The sequence below is a fragment of the Pongo abelii genome, chromosome 13 (assembly GCF_028885655.2).
Source record: "Pongo abelii isolate AG06213 chromosome 13, NHGRI_mPonAbe1-v2.0_pri, whole genome shotgun sequence".
NCBI classification, from domain to species: domain Eukaryota; kingdom Metazoa; phylum Chordata; class Mammalia; order Primates; family Hominidae; genus Pongo; species Pongo abelii.
In genome coordinates, this window is record NC_071998.2 from 115,180,247 (window position 1) to 115,199,442 (window position 19,196).

At 40.9% G+C, this 19,196-nt stretch overlaps 1 protein-coding gene across 21 annotated transcripts in view; it reads right to left on the reverse strand.

The window, feature by feature from the left end:
• DENND1A (DENN domain containing 1A) overlaps nucleotides 1-19,196 on the reverse strand; it is a 543,986-nt gene that overhangs the window by 500,534 nt on the left and 24,256 nt on the right. The gene's annotated exons all lie outside the window — the stretch shown is intronic.

Sequence of the window (19,196 nt, forward strand, 5' to 3'; positions counted from 1 at the left end):
GTATCAATTTTCATTATTATACTCTTACTTGTTTATTTCATAACAGTTCATAAATTTGTTTATTTACATATTTATTTTGAGACAGAGTCTCACTCTGTCATCCAGGCTGAAGTGCAGTGGCACAATCTCAGCTCACTGCAACCTCTGCTTCCCGGGTTCAAGCAATTCTCCTGCCTCAGCCTCCCAAGTAGCTTGGATTACAGGAACACACCACCACGCCTGGCTAATCTTTTGTATTTTAGTAGAGATGGGGTTTCACCATGTTGGCCAGGCTGATCTCAAATTCCTGACCTCAAGTAATCCACCCGCCTTGGCCTCCCAAAGTGCTGGGAGCCACTGCACCCAGCCAATAGTTCATAAATTTTTAAAAGATCACAGAACAGAATGTTAATGGTTAATTCTAGATAATAAGAATATTGTGGTTATATTATTTTTACATTTTCTCTTTAATTTCAAAACTACCATAAAAACATGTTTCCAGATGAAATAAAAATCATTTAGCAGAAGAAAATGTTGTACTTTCAAATATCTGTAACTTAATTCTATTTTAAATCTGACAACAAACATGAGGTAAGAAACTTTCTGAGTTGCCTAATCATGTCTAAGGATTTATTTACATCAAATAAATACTTTTAATATGCCCAGTGGCATCTACTTTTCAAAATAGAAATCTCAGTTATCTCATTTCATCGTCATCATAATCCTGAGAGATAGGTGTGTCAGGATTACTCCAACCATACAAATGAGCAACCTCAGGCAAAGGGAGTCTAAAGTGACTTGTCTAGAAACATGGCCAGGACCAGAACTCATGCCTCCTGTTCCTCAAATCCTATTTCACTTGATTCTAGGATGAACTGTTTCCCCCCACGTTTTCACATCTCTTACAACTGACAGCATTTTACAATTCTAAGAGCCAGCATTTTTTTTTCTTAGTAATACCTTAAATAAACGCTTATATTATAAATAATGGCATTTTACACTCAGTAAAAAATGGTAATACTCCCTCTACTTCCTTAGGAGGGGAAAGAAAAATATGTGTTTTGTGAATCAGGAATCTACTTATTTCAGGGGTGTAAAATTGTCATTTCTCCCCCAAAGAGAAACATGGGCTTTTGCTTTCAAGTGTCTGTAGCAAAGACCTGGCTGCTCTAAAATTCAAGGTATTTAAATATACCTTGTCAAACTGAGTTATTTTTAAAATCAGACATTAAGTCACAGTATCTTACTTTAAAAAATTAAGTAAACCGAAGTTTCAAGAGGACCTTAAAAAATTGTTGTGCTCTTTTTTCCCTGCAAGAGGGTACAAAATGATCTTGGCATCTCTGGCACATGGGACCAAATATTTGTGGAAAATACCATATGCAAACACCCATTTCATTCAAAAGATCTTAAGGTAGAACATTTGATGAAAGAAAGGGAAGTTGAAAGGTCATCTTTCATAAGTAATAGGTAGTATAATCTAAAGAGCATCAGGAAGTTTCTCTCTGAAACCTCAAAATGTCTTTCTTAAGCCTAGTTTGCAACTGGCTGAATTTCATCTCAGAATTTCATTCCTTTGGATTAATATAACAGCCTTCAAAGTGTGTTCTTCAGGACCCTAGGAATTCATGGAGGTTCTTTAGAGCTTCCCACATTTTTACTCAAGTTTCCATTTTTAATTTATTTTTATGCATTTTAAAAATTGAAATAAAATGAGCATGCAAAGGTGTTATATCCAAACTTTAAAACACAGGGACACCAACACATTATCCTGTACCACAGGGTGTTTTGTATAGCCCTGCTATCTAAGTGAAAAATGGCCTAATGTATATACTCATTGTTTCTGCTGCTTCTTCCTTTCTCTAACATACTCCAACCAGGCTTCTGAACCCACCACACCACTGAAACAATTTGGTCAAGGTAACCACAGACCTCTGCATTGCTAAAATGTATTTAAATGCTCAATTCTCAGTGCTCATCTTACTCGGCCTGTCAATAGCATTTGATAGTTGATCCATTTGCCCTCCTCCTTGAATGTCTTTCTTCTCTTGCCTTCCAGGACATTGCTCTCTGTTGATCCTCTTCCTACCTCACTGGCTTCTCCTTTGCGAATTCCTTCTCAGGTTAGCTCTCCTACTGTCCCTGTCTACACTCATTGCTTAGATGACCTCATTCAGTCTCTGGGCTTTCATTACCATGCATACAAGCCCCAGTCACATCTCCAACCTGACTACTTCTTCCCTGACTCCAGACTCCCTTATCCAGCTGCCTACTCAACATCCTCACTGGGCCAGGCATGGTGGGGGATGCCCAGCTACTGGAGAAGCCAACGCAGGAGGATTGTTTGAGGCCAGGAGTTTGAGGCCAGCCTGAGCAACATAGCAAAACCTTGTTTCAAAAAAAAAAAAAAAATCCCATTTGGGCATCTAAGAAGCATTTCTAATTTAACATATCATATTTTTCTCCCTCAAACCTGCATCTCCTGAACTCTACTAGTTGCTGAGACTAACAAAACTTAATGTCATCCTCGACTCCCCTGTTTCATAAGCCACAGTCAACCAATCAGAAAATTCTACTGATTCTACCATCAAAATATATCCAGAATCTCAACGTTTCTCAGCACCCCCAAATACAACCATCCTTGATAGATCACTATCATATCACCTTGATTACTGCAACACCCTCCTGACGGGTCTCCCTGCTTTCTTCCTTGCCCCTCTATAGGGTCAGATCACAACATTAACAGACAGTAATCCTTTTATTCTGAAGTTCAGGTTATGTCACCTCTTTGCTCAAATCTCCTAAAAACTCCCCACACTACTCAAAGTCAAGTCAAAGTTGTAGTCCTGGAGCTGGACATTGATAATGGTTGCCCCACAATATGAATATACATAATACCTTTGAACTGTACACTTGAACGTGGTTAAGATGGGAAGTCTTATGTGAAATTTACCACAATTTAAACAAACAAACAACAACAACAAAAAAAAAGAGGGTGGCAGTCCTTAGCAATGCCTACAAAGTCCTACATGATCTGGCCTCTGCCTACCTGTCCAACTTCATTTTATACCTCTCTCCCCTTGCCCACTGAACTCCAGCCACAATGACCTTCTTTCTGCTCCTCAAACACACCAAAGAGAAGTCCCATCTTACAGTCCTTTATATTGATCTTCACACAGGTGGCCCTTCTTGGCAATGAAAACTCAGCTAATATTTGGCCTCCTCAGAAAGACCTTCCCCAACACACACTCTATCACCTAACTGTAATTCTCCACATTATACCTGTCATAATCTCGGTTTACAGTGAGTCTCCTTTCTCTAAATGTAAGCTGCTGGAGAGTAGGGATCTTGTCTATCATGTCAAGGAGTGTTACCCTGGTGCCTGGGCAGTGACTGGCACACAGCCAGTGCCACCTAAATACTGGGTAGAAGGCATAAAGAATAGAGTTGCCTTCCTGAGGTCTAAAAGATTTCAATAAATGATGGGTGTGATCATCCGGTTCCAGGATTCTCAAACTTTAGCAAGTACTACAGTCACCTGGAGGGCTTAACTAAAAGATTTCCCTTCCCATCCCCAGAGTGTCTCAGGTGAGACCCAAGAATTAGTATTTCTCACAAGTCTCCAAGTCATCCTGATGCTGCTGGACCCATGACCATACTTTAAGAACTACCAGTTAAGTAGAATTCTTCCAAATAATTTAGAATATACATCATAAACATAGGGGATACCACAATAATCCATTATTTCAATAGTGCTTTTGCAATAAAAGATAAATTTCAAAGAAAAAAGGCATTTGTGGAAACAAGGAAGGTTATTCCTCTTCTTCTACCACTATCCATAGTTACTGCCTCACTCTAATGAGTCATAATAAAGCCACCTAAGATTCTTACTTAGTTCAAACAGCTGGCAGAGTTCTATTCCATTACATGGAGCCAAGGATTATGACAGTCTCAAAAAAAAAAAAAAAAAGAGCTAAAATGCTAAGAACAAATTGGTCTATAATTATAAGTTATGGTCATGCTTATCCATGATCATTTCCATGTTGCCTTATGGAAGAAGTGGTGAGTAATGTTGTGACAAGTTACGTAACATGCCAACAAATATACATCAGTTATTTTAAGGGCCAGGGAAGCCAACGCAGATAGAAGCATTTTCTATTTCTCTGCAAATCAAAAAAAAAAAAAAAGTGCCTCCTCTAAATGCAAATAGCCAAGCAACCCCCTTAATTGGTATTTTCATTAAGCCTGTAAACAATTAAGACTATAACAATTTCCAGAGGCTCTCTGCGACCACCTTGAGATTGCTTATCCCTCCATTACTCTTCAGGATGTTTAATATTTTTAACTTCTTGGCTAAAGGAAATGAAAATCCTATTTCTGTCCTATTAACACTCACTGCTAATTTGGTACATGTAATGATGCTGAGAATGCCACATTCAGAGCCAATTTTCCAATATGGACCCAAGTTTTCCCAGAACACTTCATGATACGTCTTAAGATATTACCATGGAAATGTCCTGGTTCTGCCATGATATCCCATTATTAATTGCCTCATTCTCCTATAGACTCCTAACCCTGCCCATCTGCCAAGCATTTTTTTTTTTTTGCCTCCCACCTCCCATCTTCTTCAGTCTTGCACCCTACAATCCAGCCATATAGATCTACTTGTAGCTCTCTAAGCAAACCATGCATGCATGCCCTAATTCTAGCACAATTATACCATTTCCATACAGCTAACACCACTTACTGCTTCCTATGTGCCAGCCATGATCCTAAGCACTTCACATGCATTACCTCAGTTAGTCTTCGACAACCCCGCAGGTAATACTACTCCCGGTTTAGAGATGAGGACACTGAAGCTCACAGAGAATAAATTGGCCGAAGACAAAATGACCAAGCAGCAGAATCAGCATGGAACTAACTCCAAAGACAATAACCACTTTACTATTCTACATTATTCAATTGCTGTTTTGCCAAGAACGGTCTTTCCAGGCTTTTTCACTTGACAAACTCAGGCACTTCCTCTTCTCTAGGAAGTATTATTGTTCAACAACCCTCCCATCTCCCACCTGACCTGCGAGCGCGCGCACACACACACACACGCTCACTCTCTCTCTCTCACACACACACACACACACATACACACAGCCTAGATTGGGTTAAGTGCCCCACCTCTATGCTCCCAAGGCACCCTGTACTTCCCACTCTCCAGGCTCTCACCATATTCAACCCTGGTACAATTACAATTACCTGGGGGGCTTTTAAAAATCCTGATGCCCAGTCTATACCACAGACCAATTAAATCAGAATCTCCAGGCACTGATACTTTTTAACTCCTAAACTTATTCCAAAGTACAGCCAAGGTTGAGTACCACTGGTGTGTCTCAGATAAAATATAATACATTCTTCTCCACTAGACTGGCAGCTCCTTGAGGGTACCAACTGTGTCTTCTCATAACCCTTGTCTGACACCTGGCTCAATAAATGTTTCATGAATGAGTTTTCCTCCAACATCTGACACGTTTCCAGCTCCCACTAATCACTTCTCTTTCTCTGACAAGAGGTAATTTACAGAATACACACTGCTTACACCTATTACTCTGTAAAGATGTTTTCCTTTGGAGTAAAAGTTCTCAATAAGTCACACCTGCTGACAACAGCCTCAGCTCTTAAATACTGAAAAATGACAAATACAAACAGCTAAAACGTTTTTGAAAGAAGGGAGGTCTGCTCAGTTTTTGCTTCTGGGAGAATGAAGGCTGAGGGTAAGCCAATAGAGCATTTCTATTCAAGATCTCTCTGCTGAACACAGTTCTCAGTGATTCACCGGAAGGGTCATGCTCAGTGCTCAGGACCATGTTCTTTTTTTTTTTTTTTTCGAGATAGTCTCACTCTGTTGCCCAGGCTGGAGTACAGTGGCATGATCTCAGCTCACTGCAACCTCCGCCTCCCGGGTTCAAGTAATTATCCTGCCTCAGCCTCCCGAGTAGCTGGGATTACAGGCACCCACCACCATGTCCGGGATTTTTGTAATTTTAGGAGAGATGGGGTTTCACCATGTTGCCCAGGCTGGTCCTGAACTCTTGACCTCAAGTTATCTGCCCGTCTCAGCCTCCCAAAGTTCTGGGATTACAGGCGTGAGCCACCAGACCCAGCCAGGACCATGTTCTCAAAATGATTAAGTACACTCAGCTTGAAGCCACGAAATAGACAAAGGCTTTGACAACATTTAGACAGCAGCAAAGCTTAATGGTGTTTTGTTTTTGTTTTTGTTTTTTCAAGGCATCATGCTAGATCATCAGCTTTTAATTAGGATCTACTTTTCCTCAATTACAATATATGAGATTAGGAGAAAAAGGTAACATTAACTCCTCATAAAATGAATCTGTGCCACATATGGTAACCATGCCACAATGGTAGGCCCTAGTCCTTTTAATGGTAATTTAGAGCTACAGACCTGAAACGAAATAGTTATTAGGACCCCTTACTCATTTCACGGCCTTCAAAACTTCAAACCAGCTTCAGCGCAGTGTTTCCTTAGTTACAAACTTATATGCTGAAGGGGCTGAGGTGTACTGTTTAAAAATTCATACCAATTGAACTCTCTTAAACTTGACAACATGGTCAAAAGAAACTGTATACACTTCAGAACACACTAGCAAACATCACCTAATAAACATTGATTCCTTTAAGCTAGAAAAACAAGCAAAAAGGTAGTGTTAAAATTTCCAACAAGTCTCCATTTGTTTCACTGGACTCTGAAATTAAAGCCTTTTTTTCCAGGCTGAAAACATTGTATCAAAGAGTGCTTTCTAGCCCATAACAAGTTAACACCTCCATAGGAGAATGCAGTCATTGTTAGGACTTGTTAGAAAATTAACTTAGTTGTGTAATTACACAAACAAGTCGTTTCACGACTACACTTAACTTCATTTCTAATAATGTTCTCAGGATCAGATTAATGAAGATACGCAGACATTGCTACGAAAAGAGTCACAAAGGTTTACCTTCCATATTTCCCTACGGGAAGATTCTGAAGCCTCTAAGTGCAAGCAAGGTAACGGGAGGAGGGTTAGCTGCATTCCAAGCAGAGAGACAAAGCCTGAACACCCCTCAGCAATGTGCAGTACAACACACAGTGTTAATAAGTTGTCTCATATGCTGAGCTGCAGTGTAAAATCTAGGCTTTACCCATTAAGGGCATTTGCAAAGGTGATATTTATCTCATTATCAATAAACATTTTTGACCTTAAAAAAATGTAAAAACCTCCCCTTCCCTTTCTGAACAGTTTAGTCCTAAACCTGTTAGGTAGGCAGAGTGAGGTAGACGTTCACACTGGTGACAGCCCAGTGTGAGATGTCAGAGTCTGGGCAGGGCAAGGAAGGTGTCCCTATGAAGGGGCAACATCCATGCTGAGGGATGTCCTGGCATAAGATGCACAATCCAACTGGATGAGGAAGACATCTACTCAGGGAACAACCTGGTGTGGGATGTCAGAACCTGAGTGGGGTGGAAGGGTATTCACACACAGCACAGCTGGGCCTGGGGTGTTGAAACACAGGCAGAATGAGGGGGTACCCATGTGAGGGTATCCCAACACAGGGTGTCAGAGCTGCAGAGGGTGAGGAGCATGTCTAAGCATTAGGGCCCCCGAGAATGGAGGCCAGTGCCCAAGCAGGCATGAGGAGATCGTCCATGTTGGGTAGGAGGAGGCTGCCCAGAGTGAGGGGGAGTCAGAGTCCAGCAGAGCAGTGGGGCAGGAGGTGTGGAGAACCACCAGCAAGGCCTTGTGATGCCAAGAAAGCAAGGTGAAGGAGGAGGTGAGCATGCACACAGGGTGGGGGTGAAGGGGCCGTGTGCCTAATCTGAACCCAAGGCTACTTGGAAGACATGGGGAAGGCTGGTTTCTTACAGTTGAAGTTAACAGAAAACCAACATGACTTATACAAAGTTGGATTTGAACTGAAGATATTAGTATGTGCTCAAGGTTTATATATATATATAACTTGATAGAAAAATAAAGCGTAAATGTAACCTGACTTTTCACATGCACACGTATTTCCCAGCTCTGGCTACTGGGAGGGCCTGGGAGCAGCAACACCCCAACAGCAATGAGCACACCTAACTCCCAGGCCTTGGCTTCTAAATACAATTCTCCTCTAAAAGGAACCAGGGCTCCTAGGAGAAATAGCTGATTCTAGCACTAAGACAGGGAACGCGCTAGATGAACTTGGAACATTTTTTGTGCCAGGAAGCAAAGAAGTGCTCAAAGAATGATGGGGATACATTGAAGGGACATGGGAGCAAGCCTGAAAGGGCTTCCACTGGCCAAATCTGGGGCAGTCTGAGCATCCAAATCAGTAAGGATATTAACAGATTTGGATCCATCAAATAAAACAAGAAGCCATGAGTTCATACACATCTAAATGAGGGAATAAATTGAAAAGTTTAATGAGAAATGGTATATTTACACAGTTTCAAAGTACCTCCCCACAAAATACTGAATACAAGGGAGGAGAGAGTAACTTTCAATGTAGAAGTTTGGCAAAAACCTAGTCAAGTCAAAGTGATCACCATCAGTAATGGAAGAAACTGCTGGACCGCAAAGAGCAGGGCACAGCATCACTGCTGCGATATTCCTGTCGGAGATGCTATACCTGAAGAAACATCAGACAAAACCAAGTGGAAGGACCTTCTAGAAAATAACTGGCCTTAATCTTCAAAAGTGTCAACGTCATGAAAATCAAGGAAAGGCTGAAAATCTCTTCCAGACTAAAGGAAACTAAAGAGAAATGACAACTAAATGCAATGTGTGATTCTTTTGCTGTAAAGGATGTTATTGGGACCACTAGTGAAACCTGAATGCAGTCTTAGGATTAGACATAGTAACAAATTGCCATTAACTTGCTGATTTTGATGTTTGCATTGCGTTAGAGGGGAGAATAACCTTGTTTGTAGGAGAAGCACACTGAAACACTGAAGGGTGATGAGGCATCAGGTCAATACCGTGCTTTAAACTGTGTGTGTGTGTGTGTGTGTGTGTCTGTGTGTGTGTGTGTGTGTGTTTTAAGTTCTTTATACTGTACTGCCAACTTTTCTATAAGATTCTAGTTCCTGGAAAAATATTTTTTAAAATCATTCATTAAATACCAATTTCTCTGACCTTCCTTTTACCAAGACTTTCTCACAGGAATGACATGTAGTTCTATGGAAAGAACCCCAAACTAAACATCAGGAGGCTTGGGTTCAAATCCCAGGTAGATCCCTTACTTGTTATGGGATTAGGACAAGCCATTTAACCTTTTGGCTTCCTCCTCTGTCAAGATACATACCTGCCCTGCTCATCTTAAAAGTTGTTTCAGGGATCAAACGAGAGAAAAATGAGAAAGTGCTTTGTAAACTAAAAGATGTTAAACTAATGTAAAGGGTATTATCATGTATCATATAAAAATAAAATGGCTTCACCTTACCAATAATAGGCTTTATAAGTAATCCACATATTACTTTGTATTTCAAAGACTCAAAACCATTAAGCTTTCAAATACCGTCACTAAAAGCAATCCAGAAAATAGGGAACTATCCAAATAGAAACATTAGTCTAGGCAATAAATAAAGGGATTTTAAGAACAAGGGACTGATTGTGCAGTCAGAAAGAAATTCTCATTTTACCAAAACTGAAGAAGAAAAAGTCTCTCCTCTACAGAGGAAAAAAAAATACTGAATAAATGCAATGTATAAAAATCAAAAGAGGCCGGGCATGGTGGCTCATACCTGTAATTCCAGCACTTTGGGAGGCCGAAGCAGGCAGATCACCTGAGGTCAGGAGTTCAAGACCGGCCCGGCCAACATGGTGAAACCCTGTCTCTACTAAAAATACAAAAATTAGCCAGGCCTGGTGGCACACGGCTGTAATCCCAGCTACTTGGGAGGCTGAATCAGGAGAATTGCTTGAACCTGGAAGGCAGAGGTTGCAGTGAGCCAAGACTGTACCATTGCACTCCAGCCTGGGCAACAAGAGTGAAACTCCATCTCGGGAAAAAAAAAAAATTCAAAAAAGTCCATGGATGTGCAACTTATGCCCCTCAGTCAGTAATAAAGTGAACATCTGTAAAATACTTTATGGTTACCTTAGAACTCACATATGTTTCTGAAGCTGATTGTCAAAACCTTGTCAGGTAACAAGATGGTGGTATTTTCCTTGTTTTACAGTAAGGGAAACTGAGGCCAGGAAGTGGTAGAACTCCAGCTGAACCCTGGTTTTAAGATTCCAAAACCCATGCCTTTTCTACCACACCATGTTGCCTGCCCAAAAATTACTCACACCTGTTTAGAGTGGCTGGGGGAATGGTGGGCCACAGACTTCTCTGAGGAGGTCATGAAAAGTTTCACCATCTCCCCAGAAAAATGTGCTTAAATGGAATTTTTTTACATAAAAGTGTCAAGGGGTTCATGAAGCTATTTATGGAGAAATATGCAACAAGAACCCCTTGTTTCATTGGTCACTTGCTTTTATTTTCTTTCTTATTTAACCCTCCCGCCAAGCCTGTGAGAGGAAGGTTATTACCATTACCCCATCTAAGAAAAGTAGATATTCTGCAGAAGACCAAGTCACTTCTAAACCTTGTTAACATGTACTAAACACTTAAATATGTGTCAGATATTTTTCTAAGCACTTTTCATCTATTATTTCACTAAACCTTCCCAACAATTCTATGAAAGAACTATTATTACCATCATTCTCATTTTACAGATGAGAAAACTGAAATACAAGTTCAGAAGCTTGTCCAAGTTCACACAGCTTGTAAGAGATAGAGCTGGAATTTGAACCCAGAGAGTGTGGCTCTAGAGTCTATATTCTCGAATTTTTAAAGTCAACTTTATACCTCCAACATATAATTGTATCCTCACAATTATATGTATGCTAATATACATACACTAAAATGCACTCATTGTTAAGTGTCTAGTTCAAGGAACTTGGGCAACTGCATATACCCATGTAACCCCTATTCCACTAATTTTTTTTTAATGAACCTTATTATACGCCCAATTGTTTTTCTCCTCCACACACCCTTCAAAAACCAGTGTCTGGCTGTTGTGTTAGCACCTAAGGGCAACTGAAAAGGCCTTCAGAACAGTGAGCTCAGGTTCTCAGCACTCCTTGAGTAGTCCGTTGAGCCATCCAGAGAGCTCACAACCTGACTTCAGGAAGATCCAGAATTACAGAGTGGTGCCTTCCCCATGTCTCCCAGAAGCACTGAGTTCCTCTCTTCTTCATGGTCCCAAGTTCCCTTTTCTGACCAGAACTTGCCTCTCCCTCTGCCACTGCTCCATTTGGACCTTAGTGAGTTGTCATCATAGATCATAGTCACCATGGAACTCGTGCTCTTAACAACGTAACATACACTATACTGACTCAAAGAGTCTCAAATCACCTAGGAGTTTTTAAAATCAGATTCCCAAGTTCTACTACTGGAGACTGATTCACTAGGTGGGAAATAAAGCCCAGGTATCTATTTTCTGAAAAGTGATTTTGATAATCTATTGATCTATGAACCTATTTTCCTAAGTGATTCTGATCAGTTGGATTTTGGAACTACTATAAAAGAACAGTAGTTCTTTTCAATGTGCCAAGATGGCAGACAACCTAGAAATTGTGACACTCTTTAGAAGACCTTGAAATATACGCTTTAATAATAATAAATAAAATCGTACTAAATCAGATACCATCTTATACAGGCAGTAGCAAGCTATCAAAAATTTAAATAAGTGTATAACAAATTTACTGGAATCTCACTTCCAGCAGAGATGGAGTAACATGGCCCACATTTACCCTTCCATCTGAAACAACCGAAATTCCATCAATCCATCCATCCTTCTCTCGAACAATGTTTTTCAAGAGACTGGAGAGAGACAACAAAGCACAGTGATGCCTGAGAGAAGTAAACAAGTGAGCTGAGCCCTCTGATGCCCCAGCTCACCACTTTTAGAGTTTCCAGACTATGGTGCAAGGAGGGGGGACCTAAACAAAGCCCAGCAAACACCTGGAGCTGAGAGACAGAGCTAAGCATCCGGGGAAACCAAGGCAGTTGAGTTTGCAGCACAGAGTGCTGGAGTGAAGAGAGCTGCACAGAGAAAGAACTCCAGAGATCTGCAAGAGCCCCCTCAAGTATATAGCTAAGTACTGATTAGCACGTTTATGTGAGGAAATAACTTAAGCCTGCACAAAGAACCAGCAAAAAAGATTACAGGTAGCAGCGGCTGGTACTCACACAGGGTTAGAAATAATGCCTATTCCCCCCAGCCGAAGTGGGACACTCATGTTCATGGTGCGTTGAATAGAGTACACAATAGAGTATTACCTTAGAAATGGGGAATAAAATTCTAAGTTGCCTAGTCTAGCCCTAGACTGAGCACAACTCCAATTCCACTTAACAAACCTTAAAAAGCAAGACTCGGAAGGAACACATTATTTCAAAGTAACATAGACAAAACATATAAAACAATGGTTTTCAAGACATTAGGCAACAAAGTGCAGCAATGCCTTGAAAGATGGAAAAGAAAGAAGTGAGCCTATGACTGCCTCAGATTACTCCCCTGAGGAAACCCAAGAATATTTATAAGAATACAAAAACAGAGGGAGAGCATCAGGGTAAATAGCTAATGCATGTGGGGCTTAATACCTAGGTGATGGATTGACAGGTGCAGCAAACCACCATGGCACACATTTACCTATGTAACAAACCTGCACATCCTGCACATGTATCCCAGAAGGTAAAATAATATCCCAGCAGTTTGAGAGGCCAAGGCAGATGGATCACTTGAGGTCAGGAGTTCAAGACCAGCCTGGCCAACATGGTGAAACCCTGTCTCTACTAAAAATACAAAAATTAGCCAGGTGTGGTGGTGGGCACCTGTAATCCCAGCTACTGGGGAGGCTGAGGCAGGAGAATTGCTCGAACCTGAGAGGCAGGGGTTGCAGTGAGCTGAGATCGTGCCACTGCACTCCAGCCTGGGTGACGGAGTGAGACGCCGTCTCAAAAATAATAAGAATAAAGAATAACAATAAAAAAGAATAAAGAATAAGAATAAAGAATGGTCTGGGCATGGTGGCTCATGGCTCACTGGCCCACTATATGTACAGGATTGTATGTTTAAAAAAAAAAGTGATTCAAAGAGTATTGTACAAACAAAACAAGATAAACATTTAAGACAGGTATGACTGTCATCCAGTTTACCAATGAAGAAACTAAGGAACAGATCAGTTAAAGTCAAACATTTAGGAAGTGAGACAGCTGCGACTAGAACCCAGGCAGATTTGGCTCCAGAGTCCATGTCCCTAACCACTATGCTACAGCTCAGCATGCTACTGCATAGTTCAAAAAAGAAAGACAAAAACACAATGTAAACCTCAAAGGCTCCCAAATGCATTCAGGAGTTAAAAGATAGTCATTAGCAGGACATGCGATGCAAGACTATTTGCAATTTAGCCTCAGTGAGACCAGACCCATCAGCTTCATCTGCCCACCACCCCCTACCAACCCACATGCCCCCCACATTTTAGTCATGTTAATCTTACCATCAGGCCTCAATCACTTACATGCCTTGTATATACATTTGTCACTTATTGCACTATTTCAGAGGGGCTGGGCACTGTGCTAAGCTTAATTTTATATACAGCACCTCACTTTACCCACATGACATACTGTGAGGGAGGGAGGGTCTACAGCACTTTACAAAAGTAAGAATCTTCTAGAAATTGAATTGCTTGCCCAAAGACAAATACCTAGTAAGTGGCAGTGTATGAACTCAAGCCCAGGTCTGTTCTTACTTCAAAGGGCATGCTCTTTATCATAATTTCCCCACCTAAAATGTGCTCCATCTCCTAACAATGTCCTATTTATTCAAGATGCATCTAGAACAGCGCTTGGCAGGTAGTAGGCACTTCAGAGATATTTGCTGAATGAATGGAAAGTGAATGAACAAATGCCTCCTCCTCTCTGGAGGCTTCTCTCACCCCCTTACAAAGCTCAGTTGCTCTCTCCACACCGTCACAAAACTGGTTTCAAAGCCCTATTGTAAGGCTTCCCAGGTGGTATTCTATGCTTTCTACTTATATGTACATATTACCTACTACACTGGGAACTTTGTTTCACTTCACCTCTGTATTCCCAGACCCCTAACAAAAGGCCTGGTTTTTAAACAAGCGCTTGGTGAATTTGTTAACTGAATGAAATTCCCTCAGGAGGAGAGAGATGAGTAAGTGACTCATGATTCACATTAAAACTTCTTTTTCCTCCAGAAGTAAACAACGTTCAGAACTGTGATATACTCAAATGTGTGCTCTATAAATATTGCTAGGTTTCAACCATCATCCGAGGTATCTAAATTTAACTCATTCAACACATATTTATGAGTAATCTAAATACACACAGATAATGGCTCCTAAAGAGCTTACAACCAAGTCAAGGAGACAAAACATAAAATGTAAACAGCCAAACATGGGCTGTTTGAAATCAATAGAAATAAATGACTGGCTGCCATGAATTGATAAAACAAAATGCTGTGGGTTTGCAAACTGAAGACATCATTCTGAGCTAAGGTTGTGGTCCTGATTATCAGCGGATAGGATGCAATGAGGTTTTTTCTAATCAGTAGCAAAATAAGAAAAACGGGGACAATACAGTGTGCTTTCCATATAAAGATATTTAATTCAATTATAAAAGCTATCCTTAATTGGACATCATGTTCCTCCTGCCTTTTAGATATGAAAATCTAATTTCTTTTCAAAAATAATGGTGACAGGAAATGATCATTTTGATGTAACTCCACCAAATTTGTTTTTAAGTCTGTACTTTAAAACATTCCAAACATTTGGGAACTAGTGAGCTACAGCATTCAAGAGAAGCACCATGAAGAGGTGAAACTTGATTGTTCACATTGCAGAATGAACTGGGTTTGGCTAGATGGAGAGGAGTGGGGGGATTTTAAACAGGGGACACACGCTGAGCAAAAGTACAGAGGTATGAATGCTCATGCAGAGGCTGGAGAATGCTAGCAGAATCACCCTGATTGAAACTCAGAAACATTGCAGCTGCAAGTTCCTTTTTGTTTTTTTTTAAAAGAGACAGGGTGTTGCCATATTGCCTGGGCTGGAGTGCAGTGACTATTCACAGGCATGATCATAGCACACTGCACCCTTGAACTGCCAACCTCAAGCAATCCTCCCACTTCAGCCTCCCTAGGTGCTGGGACCATAGCTGCATGCCACTTGCAAATTCCTAAGTACCCTTCAGGTCCTCCACTGAAAACTATAAATAATGGTTTTTTTCCATCTTCTCAAATAAATACATTGATGAGCTTGCAAGAAAATAACAAAGATTCAGTCGGGTATGGTGGCTCACACCTGTAATCCCAGCACTTTGGGAGGCCAAGGCGGGTGGATCACTTGAGATCAGGAGTTCAAGACCAGCCTGGCCAACATAGTGAAGCCCCATCTCTACTAAAAATACAAAAAATTAGCCAGGCATAGTAACATGTGCCTGTAATCCCAGCTACTTGGGAGGCTGATTCAGGAGAATCACTTGAACCCAGGAGGTGGAGGTGGCACTGAGCCGAGATTATGCCACTGCACACCAGCCTGGGCGACAGAATGAGACTCTGACTCAAAAAAAAAAAGAAGAAAAAAAGAAAAGAAAAGAACAAAGATTCAGACAAAGAACTAAGTGAAGATAGAAACCTAACAGGGTTACCAAAACACAAAAACTCACTTTCTCCTTGAAGATATTTATATAGTCCAATGCATGCTCCATTCTCCCAATCTAAGGGGCTCAAGGAATTCAAAACAGAATGAACATTCAGCCTAAGAAGAAAAGTGTAACAGACATCCCTCTCCCACCATTTAAAGTGGGATGACCAAGGTGATGAAGAAAGAAACCCATCCACACACATACACATCTCAGGAACTGTCATAAAAACCACTAGCCTCAAAACTCAGCACTGAGAAAGAAAGGGAAATGTTTCCACCAGTTCAAACACAAGCAGGCCCTCAGAAGGGATTGCTACTGAGTGGTCAAAAAAATCTCAACAGGCCAGGCATGGTGGCTCACATCTGTAATTCTAGCACTTGGGTAGGCTGAGCCCAGGAATATGAGACCAGCCTGGTTAAAAGAGCAAGACCCCAGCTCCATCAGGAAAAAATAAAAAAAAAAATTAAAAAATCAGCAGGGCATGGTAGTACACGCCTGTAGTCTTGGCTACTCGGGAGGCTAAGGCAGGATGTTAGCTTGAGCCCAGGAGTTCAAGGCTGCAGTGAGCCAGGATACTGCCACTGCACTCCACCCTGGGCAACAGAGTAAGACTCTCTGAAAACAAACAAACAAACAAACAAACAAAAAACTCTCAACCCCGGAATTTAAACTGAAGTGGTCCCAAACTAAGAGTGGCTTCAGGACACTAACAAAAGCATATGTAAACCTTCTCTGGAAAAATCCACTTCAAACACAGCTTCAAAATTTTTCTCACAGAAAGCTCCAAGAAATATGAGCTCACTGGCAAAAATCAGAAAACCCTGGGGAAACAAGGCCCATAAATAAGAAACTCAGAAATAAAAGATGGCAGAGTCAGACCTTCAGACTTCAGGTATTAGAATTATGGGAGACAGAATATGGAATATTTAATAAGCTTAAATAAATTTTAAAAAGATTAAAAATGAGTAAAGAGTAAGAAACTATGACATGACCAGGCAAAATTGAAAAAGAACAAAATATTTCTCAAAATAAGAATGAATAACTGAACAGATGACTTAAGAGCAGGAAAGATACAACCAGGGAGAGAATTCATGAACTTAAAGAAATGATACAAAATAGAGTTCAAAAAGAAAAATAGAAAATAGAAAACAAAAGCTACACAAGATAAACACAGAAGTAAAACATTAAGACAAATCAATACTCTGGAAGAGAAGAGGATGAGACACAGCCAACAGCTGTTTTTAATACTGTAGCTATCTCTTAAGATTTCTACCTTAACTTCATTCTTGGTCTGAAAATACCAGAGAACTTTCCAGAACTAACAACAGATACACATTCACACATTTAAAAGGACCAATGAATGCACAGCAAAATAAATAAAAAGAAATCTAGAAGTTCTGGCTCCCAGTAACAGGCACACTCCACCCTGTCTCTCCATAATGAGAAAATACCTCTATAAAACCAGGGCAGAATTGATGGAGCAGCTATTTGAGGAATCTAGAAAGTAGAGTAGCAGATGAAATGGGATAGAAGATTCTAATTAAAAGTACCACCAAACCAGTGGTGTGTTTGAGTTTGTTCCTCCATTATCACTCAGCATAGACTCAAGGCAACCCAAATATTGGACACGGACATCAGCATGAATAACTTCCAAGAGAAGCCGTCTAGTTCAGGCTCAAGGAGTGGAAAAGAGGCAGCAGCCTACAGGTACCTAAAGCATTGAGTGAGGGAAGGAACCTTTCCCTACAACCAGAGGAAGTGTGGCCTTAAGAGGATAGGGCAAACCCCTATTACTTTCTTTTCTGCTCTGTCCTCTGACTGCGAAGCCCAGACGACATACACAATCATGGGAAGTACACAGCAGAGCAGGGTTAAATAAAGGGAGCCCCAGGGCACTGAGGAGATGGCAAGAGAGGGCAGTTCAAGAACATGACCTCAGAAAGCTGGTTTTGAACTCCAGGGCTCACCTCGGAGCCTACCAGCAATGCATAAAGGTCTGGCCCAGTGCAGTGGCTCACACCTGTAAACTCAACACTTTAAGAGGCCAAGAGAGAGGATTGCTCGAGGCCAGGAGTTCAAGACCAGCCTGGGGAGCACAGCAAGACCCAGTTCCACCAAAAATTTAAAAATTAGCCAGGTGTGGCAGTGTGCACAGCTGCTTAAGAGGACTGCTTGAGCCCAGGAGTTCAAGGACACAGTGAGCCACGGTTGTGCCACTCCACTCCACTCTGGGCAACAGAGTAGGACCCTGTCTCAAGGGGAAAAAAAAAATGGTCCACAGGTCCTCTTCTACATACATATACATCCTAGTCAACATCTGAAAAAAATTTTTTTTTTAATTTAAAGGTGGGGTCTCAAAGTCCTGTATCCTTGAGCAATCCTCCCACCTAAGTGTAAGCCCCGTGCCCAGCCCAGACTTTGTAATTTTAGCCATTCTATTGGGGGTGTAGGAGCTTTCTCACTATAGTTTTAATTTGCATTTTCCTAATGACTAAAATGATGCTGAGCATTTTTTTCTTGCACTTATTTTCCATTTGCATATCTTCTTTAATACTCTTTTCAAATCTTTTGTCCATTTTTACTGGATTGTCTTATTGAGTTATGAGGGTCTCATATGTACATATAATATGATATGTTTTATTTTTTATTTTATTTTTGAAACAGGGTCTCACTCTGTAGCCCAGGGTGGAGTGGAATGGCATGATCACAGCTTACTGCAGCCTCAACCTCCTGGCTCAAGCAATCCTTCCCCTTCAGTCTCCCAAGTAGCCGGGACTACAGCCATGTACCACCACGCCCAGCTGTTTTTTTTTTCTTTTGTAAAGACAGGGTCTCCCTATTTGCCCAGGCTAGTCTCAAACTCCTAGGCTCATGCAGTCTTCCCGCCTCAGCCTCCCAAAATTACAGGCATGAGCAACATGCCCAGCTGATATATGTTTTACATGAAGGTAGAAATGGATATAGAAAGAACTAGTCAAATGTATGTGTTTTTTAGAAGTCTGTGGTTTGTCTTTTCATTTTCTTAATGACAAGTTTTGAAGAGCAAAAGACTTTAATTTTGATGAAGTTCAGTTTATTCTTTTACAGTGTGCTCTTTGTGTCCTATTTAAGAAGGTAAACTTGACAGCACCTTATCAATAGATTAGGGCGATAAAATAACATGGAAGGTATCAAAGATAATTCCTATATTTCTGCTTTAGATGAATAAATAAATGCAACACATTACTGAGACTATATCTCCTCACAGGATATCCACAACCCACCATTAAACCAAATCACCCTTTCTGGATTTCCACCTCCACTGACTTCCCAACAGCATTCTACAATGCCTAACTTTGTCTCTTCTATTCCCCAAGGCTCAAACCTTGAAACTCACTTTGCTATATTCAGCCTGAAAACAATTCTTATTCATCCGTGCCAATAATTTCCAAATCTCTACACTATCTTCCTGGTGACAGATGGCAGCCAAT